The sequence below is a fragment of the Mus caroli genome, unplaced genomic scaffold (genome assembly GCF_978045245.1).
Source record: "Mus caroli unplaced genomic scaffold, Mus_caroli_1 scaffold_16, whole genome shotgun sequence".
Taxonomy (NCBI): Eukaryota; Metazoa; Chordata; class Mammalia; order Rodentia; family Muridae; genus Mus; species Mus caroli.
In genome coordinates, this window is record NW_028227271.1 from 18630951 (window position 1) to 18640584 (window position 9634).

General features: G+C 55.5%; 1 pseudogene; it reads left to right on the forward strand.

The window, feature by feature from the left end:
- Positions 1–1604: 1604 nt before the first annotated feature.
- Positions 1605–6398, forward strand: LOC147000721 (uncharacterized; annotated as a pseudogene).
- The last annotated feature ends 3236 nt before the right edge of the window (positions 6399–9634 follow it).

Genomic DNA, 9634 nt, shown 5'->3' on the forward strand with positions numbered 1-9634 from the left:
GCTGCATGGGATATTGCCAGTGGCCAGGAGAGCGTGATGGGTGTTCAGGTCTTGGTGTTAGCAGATTGAGCATTGGGGTGGGGGTTTGGGTGGGGGTATGGGTGGGAGGAAATGGGTGGGTAGGTGGGGGTGGGGGGAATGGGTGAGGTGGGTGGGGAATGGATGGGTAGGTGGGTGTGGTGTGGTGTTGGGGGCAAGGGTGGTGTGGTGGGGGATGGGGATGGTAGGGGATGAGTGTGATGGGTATGATATGATATGGTGGGGAAATGGGTGTGGTAGGGGGGATGGGTGTGGTGGGTGGGTGTAGTGTGGTGGGGGATGGGTGTGGTGGTATAGATGATGAGTATCTGGAAATGGTGTACCAGGATGCTATTATCTACTCCTTCCTTTATGCCCATAATTCAGTTTCCAAGTGCCACGTAGTGAGTCAAACCCCAACAGTCACCAAGTAATCCTTAGTTCAGAGTAATCTGTCACTCAGCTCAACTCCAAGAAGCCCTAGTGACAGGGAGTGGGACTCTGGGGTAGCGTTGCGGAGGGGGGGTGGCGGGGGGGGGGGGAGCATACTCTCAGTTCCAGATGTGTTGCTGCAACCTCAGGATGCTGGAGGCTGGGTGGGCCCGGGTCAGATGGAGCCAGCGTGGTGCTCTTGGTAATTCACAATACCAGGGTTCTGGCAGCTCAGGCCTCCCGCCTGTGACTCTCCGTGTCCTCTCCCCACATTACAGGAGACTTGAGGCTCCGACTGTACAGAGCTAAACATTACAATCCTCTCCAAAGGACGACATGGTTCTTGAAGTCTGGGGTTGAGTACAGAAGCAGGGGCACACGGACAGAAAAACGGGAGGCTGGCTTCATCAGGTTAGAGCTCGCTGCTGTCCTTGACTGGAGCCATCATGTGGAGAGCAGCAACAATCCCAAAAGGTTTGAAATGCTTGTTAGGCTGGTCAGTTTAGACGGGTCCTGGGCTGTTTGGTGGTGGCAGGATGGGGAAGTGGCTAGGTCTGGATTGGGGCGGGTCATTAGGCGTGCGCCCCTTACTGTGGAGCCTTGGGCTTCGGACAGCTGGAGGGGAGGGCGGATGTGGGGAAGGAAGGTGGAGAGAAAAGAATCGGTAGGTCTTGAGAACAGGTGGGAACGCGCAGCGGAGGGCGTGGGCTCAGGTCCTAGGAAGCTTGTGGCAATAGCAGGAGACGCCACAGAGAAGCCGGCAGGCCACTGCAGCGACTTGCCCGAGGCCAAGGGACAGCCCCCACCCCACCCCCACCCCTAGTGACTCATCTGCGTGACAATCTGATGGGCCGTGGCAGCCGTGGGAAGGCGGCTGGAAGGACACCTGAGTTCCCCATACAAGTTCCAACACGGATCAGCGGGCGCAGGGGCTGCTGGTCTCAGCGGGGGCAGCAGCATGCGAGGGCTGACTCAGGCGCACCCTCCTAGAGACAGGCAGAGTCCCGCAGGGTGCTACCTGCCCGGGTCCGCCCGGGGTTCCTTTTGTTGGAACTGCTAGAACTCGAAGGCATTAACTGGTCCCAGGGCCTCAGAGTGCAGGGTTAATCCCTTGTGGGCAGGCTATAGAAAGGCCTATGCTGAGTTCCTTCGCCATGCCCTCAACACTGTCACCGTTGTCACCCACGTGCTCATTCATTCCTGCGTCCGCACGCTTATTCCACGTGCGCTGGAATGAGCACGCATTCCCTGCACCCCGCCTGTCCTCTGCCCCGGAACAGCGAAATCAAGGTGACAAATCTAGCGGCCAAAGCAACAGGGCAGGTGGAAAGGTGAGTCCCAAACTGGGGAAACCCTAGACTGACCTGGGCGGTACCCTGGGACAGCTGGGCGGGGCTTTGGGGTGTGCAGGGTCGTGACTGGGCGGAGCCTTGAGCTGGGCAGAACTTGGGTCTGAACTGGGCAGAGGGGGACCCCCCGAGCAAGGTAAGCAGAGTCCTAAAATGGTTGAAGCCCTGGACTGAACTGCCCGCGGCGCGGAACCTAGGGCTAGGCGTGCCCCTGAGATGGGGGGGAATCCCTTGGGGTGGGTGGAACCTTGGGTTGATATGGGAGGAGCCTTGAGAGAGCTGGACTGAATGTGGTGAGGCTGTATGGAGGGCTACTGAGGAGGCCGGGGTGTGAGATGGATCAGAAGGGACATGTGGTCAAGGGCTTATCGGTAATGCAGAGGATGCAGAGAGGGGCGCGAGTGGAAGGAACCGAGGTGACCACAGAGACTCAAGGCCAGGGTGAGGATATGAAAACGGGAAGCCAGGATGAAAGGGATGGAGGTGTGGCCCTTTGCATTCGGGTCTGAGTAAGTGCGAGGGCATCAGGCAGAGAGAAGAGTCCCAGCAGAAGACCATGAGCCTCCCAACCCTTGTCCTGACTGGACACTGCCGGGTGGACCTCTGGCTGCAGAAGCTGGCCTAGGCACCAGGCTATGGTCCCTGCATCAGACCTGCCCAGTGACTGATGTGACTAGGGTTCACTCTGGCAGGCTGAGGACAACTCTGGGCCATCATGGAAGATTCGTTCTACAGTGTCTGCCCTAGCATCCATCCTTCTGCTCCTGGCCCTGGTTCCAATCGCAGGCCATATCTCCACGCAGGAAATCATTAAGCGTTGGCTTTCTCGGTCACACTAGGTATGGGGTTATAAGAGCACTAGCGGCAGCTGCAGCCATCCTGCTAGAAGGTAGTCTAGCCTCGAGTGCGGAAGGTGCCAGAAGTTCTTGAATCTTGGAGCCTGTGTGGGCACAAGCCAGGGTCTTCTGTGGGGCCTGTGAACTCCGAGGGCTGCTGTCTGATGCCCCCCTTGCTCTGGTTCCCTTTCTTAGCTCCTCAAATATAGACCCCTTTTTAAAAGGGCCCAGTCTAGCCCCTAACCCTTTGTATATCTTCCACACTCAACTGGCCTGAGTGTCATCTGGCTACATGTTCCCTGCTGAGATGAGATGACATAGGGTCAGCCTCTCTGTATCCCAGGAAGACCTTGGTTATTCATAAACCAGCCTGCTGCTGAGACCCTTCTGTGAATGAGTCCCTACTTGTCCCCGTCTTCCTACAAGCTGGCCCCCGAAGCACAGGTGTCCACATATAAGCTAGGCTCTCTCGTGGGAGGGGATTCAAGCCGTCAGAAGAATGGCGCTCTAGCCAGTGCAGAATGTCTATCTGAGGGCAGCCGGGGTACAGTACTACAGGATGTTGGGAGTGCTGTCTTGGCAAAGGGTGCTTCCTTCCAGCTCAGGGTCAGGCCTGTTCTCTAGCACTCTGGCTGGCACTTCCAGCTCAGTTGGCTTGTGGCCAAAGCTGCATCTGTCCCAGTGGCAGCGAAAAGTGCATTTCCCACACTCTCTGCGACGCCCCTGGGGGTGCTGGAGGGACTCTTGGGTTGCTGTGGGGCTGCTTGCCCAGGGACTTAGACGGGCATCCTGCTGTTCTTACTGCCCTGAAAACCCAGATGAGAGACAGTGATGCCAGAGTGCATATCTAGGGTGCTGCCGACCCCCTTCCTTCCCCCCTCCTCCAGCCTCCAGCCACAGTACCAGCTTGCACCCCAGAGGTTAAGAGCCCGGACACTGCAGGGTGTGGCAGCTCAGCCCTGACTGGCCTAGTCTAAACTGATGTTCCGCCAAGGAGGCCCTTTGGCTGCCGCGAGCACCTAAACAGCCCTGCCTTTGTCCTAGTGGCCACAGGCACTGTTTGCTCTGTGCCCAGCTTGTTTTTCCCAGGCTGAGCTGGGCAGGCAGAGGCCCGGGAGCCATGGAAACAGCACAGGCCACCTGTCTTGCCCAGCCCCGCTCTCTGCCCAGTTGCTTTCTCAGTCTCTTCAGACCTCCTGCTGTACTGGCCCTGTACCAGCTGCCCCTGTCCCGCCCCCTCACTAGCTAGGCTGGGTGCAGAGACAGCCAAGGATTTCAGGGGCCCTGGGGTCACACAGATCCTGGGGTCAGCTTGGCCATCCTTAGCACCCAGGCGGTTGACTGCTTGCTGCCTGCAGGGAAGCCCTTTACCTAGGACCTCTGCCCTGCTCTGACAGGACTTTCTGTGCACAGGAGGAAGGCTGTGGGCTCCCTCAAGAGCTCCACAGCTGTATTAAAACTGCTGGACCATGGGTTGGAGAGATGGAGCGGCAGTCACGAGTACTAGTTGTTGTTCCAGAGGACCCAGGTTTAATTCTCAGCCCCTATGTGCTAGCTCACAATTGCCTTTGCCTCAGTTCTAGGGGATCTGGTGCCCTCTTCTGGTCGCTATGGACACTGCACATGCATGATGCACAGATATAGATGCAGACAAAAATTAATCAATGAAACAAACAAACAAACAAACAAACAAAAAGCCTTCTGCCCCAGTCTCTGGTTTTCTCCTGTCCTTTTGGAATCTCCAATCATTCAATAAGATCAGTCTGAAGCCCCAGGCACAAAACATCTAATTCTTGTCCCCAACAACACTTCCTGCCTGCTGGGGTGTCCTAGGTTTTTCTCTAATAAGTGACCAGAACAGCTCCGCATGTGATGGGCCTGACCTTGGACCTGTGTCCACAGGCTCCCTCAATGGGTCTCAGTGTAATCCGGACAGGGCCAGTTTCTTCTATATTTATTTTCAGGGTGCATGGATATTCTCCAGGTAGGATCTGGGAAAAGGTAGTGAGCCTGGGAAATTCTGTGGTTGGTTGGGTGAAGTTGGAGGACAGAGTTTCACTCCCTCTGGGGCAAGGTGAGAAGTGTGTGCTCATCTTAGGAGGAGTCCCCTGGCCCAGGCAGGGGAGGACCCACCGTTGTGGCCCCAAAAGCACCAGTTTGTCAGTGCCTGTGTTCTCAGACGTCTTTTGGACAGGAAGTTTAATTGCTCCATTACCAGATGAGAAAACCAAGGCTCCAAGAGTGCTCTCTAGTACTGTCACTGGGTCAACGGCTAGGGATCTCTCCTGGTCACCTTTAGTGCATCCCCCCACCCCAAGCTGTCCTTACAGTTCCCTGATCATGTGGCCGATCATGTCATCGAGAAGCCCAATGCTTCTGAACGTGTGTCATTTGACAGCAGGGTACATCTCAGTGTGCCTAATACTTCTGTATTTTGCAGGAGGGGACATGGGCTGGAGAGAGTCAGGGCTTGGCAACTCTGCCCTTCATTTCTCTGGCCTCTCTCATGTCTGGCCATTTTGTTTCAGCTCTTGAAATATTTGCTTTGCCCACCCTGAAGCTGCTGGCTTCAGGCAGGACCGTTCCTCCTGTCTGCTCAGTCCAATTCAGTCTTGTCACCTCCCTGTAGCAGTCACTGGACAGGCACCGGGATGTGCTGTCTGCCCTGGCTGGGCTCCTGGGTGGCCAGGAGGCTCTTGGAAAGCCCTCTTCATCCCCACTCATGGAACTCTTGCAGCTCTTTTCCAGAATGGCTTCCCGATGAGGTAATGCTTCTTGCAGATGGGAGGAGGTCCTGGAGAATGGCCGCCAGTGGCTTCCTTGCCTGGGCGACTTGCCCAAGGCACAAAATGAGCCCTTTTTGGTGGCTGAAAGGAAGACCAGGCCCTAGACTCTAGACCTTCATTCGTCACCCAGCCTTGAGCTGAGACTATCCCAGTCCTGGGCTGAGCCTGTAGCCTCAACTGAGGGGAAACTGAGGCCTGGGGAGGGGGAGTGGCCGGCTACACTCAGAGCCCCAGAAAGAATCCACAGCTACTCCTGTTTGACACTCTGAGGGACAAGGAAAGCCTCCTGGTTCACCCTCTTGGGTCTGAGGAGTCTCTCTGACTGTTAACCTTCTGTTAAGGAGCTGCGTGGATGCTGGCCCAGAGGATGACTGCTGGGTTATCCACTATCCGCTCAATATCCTGGGGGAGAGAGAAGCTGCAGAGAAAGCTACAGAGAGAAGCTGCAGTATGCCAGGAAAGTACTGAAGAGGCTTGATTCCTCACTCCTGCCCTGTGCCTGCCAGGCCCTGCACTGGTGATGAGGTCCCCAGTCCCCACATAGTCCAGAAGCACCCACACCTCAGACTTGGAAAACAATATGAAACTTCTCACTTCTGAGGCTGGTGGCCACAGTGCCCGGCACCTGAGGCTGACACAGGAAGAACGTCAGGACTCAATAGCAGCAGAACTCCAGTGCCTGGTGGGATTTGGGACACGGGCTGGAAGATGACTCTGTGAAGCACTCAGGCCTAGTATCTGCAGGCCCAGCTGGCCCTGCCCCGATTTGAATTTATTGTGCAATGTTATCCAAGCCCCCCACCCCTCACCCCCTTCCCTGGCTGGGTCTCAATTTCCCCATCTGCAGACAGGAGGAGGGCAGGAGAGGCCTCAACTGGACTCCAGAGCGCCCCAGGTCTGGCGGCCCAGACCTGCAGCTGTGTGGGCGCAGCCTCTCTGGGCAGGAAGTTAATTTCCGCGTTGGAGGCGATGCCTGAAGTGGGCCCAGTGCTTGCTGCATGTTCAGATGAGGGCCGGGCTGGTGAAGTCATGTGGGAGGTAGCAGCAGAGGCAGGATCCAAGCCAAGATTTCTCTGCTGGCCTGGAGTGACCTTGTTCAGCCTCCCTTGCTCAGTAGCTCCCACCTCTCTTGCCTACACAAAAGCTCTGGCTCTACAAGGGAAGACAGGTCCTCTTGGATGGTGGGCCTGCACCCTCTTCTGCCCCCTGGTGGCTATGAGGACATATGACAGTTTGGTCAGGGCTTTGGACACTACAGGGCCATCATCCATCCACCCAGAACCAGACACATGGTCACCATCATCCTCCCACACAGGGCCAGACACCCACAGGGTCTCAAGAATACACAGGGATATAGACACCCACAAAGGGATACAGACACCCACAAGAACTCACCAAGAACTCACAGAATTGGGAACCTACAGGGTCACTGACAATTAGAGCCACAATGGCCCACAGGACCTCGGACACCCACATGATGGGCACCCGTAGGGTTGGGGTACCATCACTGGGAGGTCTGGTTATGACACCCCACACACAGGAGGAGGTCACTGCCACCTATGTCTCTGGAGTGTGCAGTTCAGGTCGGGAGTGGCTAGGGCCTGCAGGAAATGCACAAAGATGGGGACAATGTTGAGAGGAAAAAAAATGCTCACCCAACCTGGGATCAGCCCTCTGGTGCGTCCGGCTGCAGTGTTGGGGGATGGACGGGAGGCCGAGGCGCATGTCTTTTTAGCTCCCAATGGTGACAGTGAAGGGAAGGGCTCAGTGTGTTCGTTCTTCCCATTATCTCCTGACCCAGCAGCAGCAGCAGCACAAGACAGACAGGCACCCACTAGCCTTGGCCTGATCCTGCAGCAGCAGGCTTTCAGAATGATGGACAATTTCTCTGAGGCCCTCCAAGTGCTGAAGGCCGTACTACAGTAAGGCTATATAAACCAGGGCGGCCAGCCCAGTCTGGCTCCTAGGAACTTAGTGCCTCCAATATCATCATCAGGGCTAGGGGTGGGCTGGTCCGTCTTTAGAATGTGCCAGAAGGCTGGGGAGTTGGCTCAGCCATTAAGAGCTGCTCTTCCAGAGGACCTGAGTTTGATTCTTAGCACATGCATGGGCTCTCACCACTTACTACCTGTAACCCCAGGCCCAGGAGCTCTGACACCCTCTTCTGGTCTTGTCAGGTACTGAACATGCGTGGTGCAAAGATCTACATGCAAACAAAACACCCACACACAGAAAAAAATAAAAAGAAATCTTTAAAAAAAAAAAAAAAAGAATTTCCAAGGTCTGCTCAGCTGCTTCTCCAGAATGTCCCCCCTCCCAGGACCCATTTCCTTCTCCCACCCCCCAAATCCTGCCTGGGTCCTGTGGCTAAACCTCTTCCCCACCCCTGACCCTCACCAGGATACCTGGCTCAGGGAATGACAGGGTCCCACACAGTGCCATCACGTTAGAATGCCAATGGCCAACACCCACAGGGGCCAAGCATCCATTGCACTGGTAGATAAAACTGAGGCTGCAATAGAGGATCTGGCAAGGCCAAGGACTAGCTAGACACAGACCTGGGGCTGGGGTGGATCTAGAGTCCAAGGATAGTCACCAGTCCAGAGTGATACTGACACTCCTCTGCAGGAGCAACAAGTACCTTTAATCAGCAAACCATCTCTCCAATCCCATTATTATTATTATTATTATTACTAATTATCATTATTATTTGTTTTATAAGACAGAGTTTCTCCATGTAGGTTTTTTTTCCCTCTAAAAAAAGTGTCTATTTTGCCTGCATGCATGTCTGTGCACCACATGAACGCCTGGTGCCCAGGGAGGCCGGAAGAGGGTGTGACTCTTCTGGAACTGGAGTTACAGGCAGTTGCGAGCCACCATTTAGGTGTTGGGAGCTGACCGTGGCTCCTCTGGAAGAGCAGAAAATACTCTTCACTGCTGAGCCCTTGCTCCATCTCAAATGTTCTTAAATAGAAATGATCCGTCCTTGGGCATGGGAGTAGCCAGGTTTTCATGTAACCTCTGGGGTTTCATCAGCCTGGTCCCTCACTGATGGCAACTGCCCTGTTTGTTCTTAGACAGGAATGGATGCCCTGAGTTCATTCTCCAACTGGAAAGACTGAGAGACAGGGAGGTCATCATGGGCAGGCCAGTGTGAGGCTGTCGGTGAGACAGCAGTGGGACCTGGGGCAGGGGGTGTGGACAACACCAGGAGTACTGACTGAGGGAGGTCTCGAGACAACAACATCGGAACTGGATCTGAAGGGGCCACGAGAGCAGTTGGTCCTCAGCTGTGTGCCCGGTAGAAACTCTGTTGTGGGATCCAGGAGCAGAACTGGGAAGTTAAGGGGGAGGGGACTGTCATCTTCACAGAGGGGTCATGGCTGCCCTCGGCCTTGAGTGGCCTCCGGTCTGGTGAGGCAGCCAGACTGCAGGGTGCCGGGAAACAAGGCCCACACTGTTTGTTCAGCTGTTGGGCGGGCGCCCGAAGTCCTAACCAGGACCTGGTCTTTCTGGAGTTAACACATGCACCCCTGCCCTTCCTCACAGAGCATGCTCAGACAGTGATGACTCCTAAGGGGATGGGATTTTCTCCGGAAGTCATCACGGGCAAGCCAGTGCGGCTGTAGGTGAGACCATACTGGGGATCTCTGGTGGAGGGACTGAAGGCTGAGGTGCTGACTGAGAGAGACAGGCACTGGCCAAGCACAGAGGCCTCTAATAGAGGAGGGACCTTAAGCTGCCTCCTCACCCCAATGGCTAGGACCAAGCAAAAGTCTGCATGCAGAGGTCTGGGGGACTGCTGAGGTCAGCCTTCAGGAGCTGCCTGGGTGGGTGAAATGGGATCTGAAAATCCTAGAAAGACAGTTGCCAGGTTCCAGCCTGGCCACTAGAATGGGCCTGCCCAGGGAGAACATCATGGTTATTCTTCAAGAAAGCTATAGGAAGGAAAACACACCACTGAAGTCACACCAGGGGGCTCCAGCCTCCCCCCGCCCCCTCACACTTCATCCTCTGAGTCTTCTGACACTGGCCACATACCATCAAAATTGGTGTCCAAGCCACTGTTCCCAGGTAGCTCCATGGTGCCACAGAGGTGCCACACGGGCTCAGGACTGGACTGTGGGTTCTTCTGACTGTGGCAACCCAGCTCATGTGCAGTTGCCCGCTGCTTGCCAACCCTGAGTAAGAATACCCCCAGACTCCAGCCTTG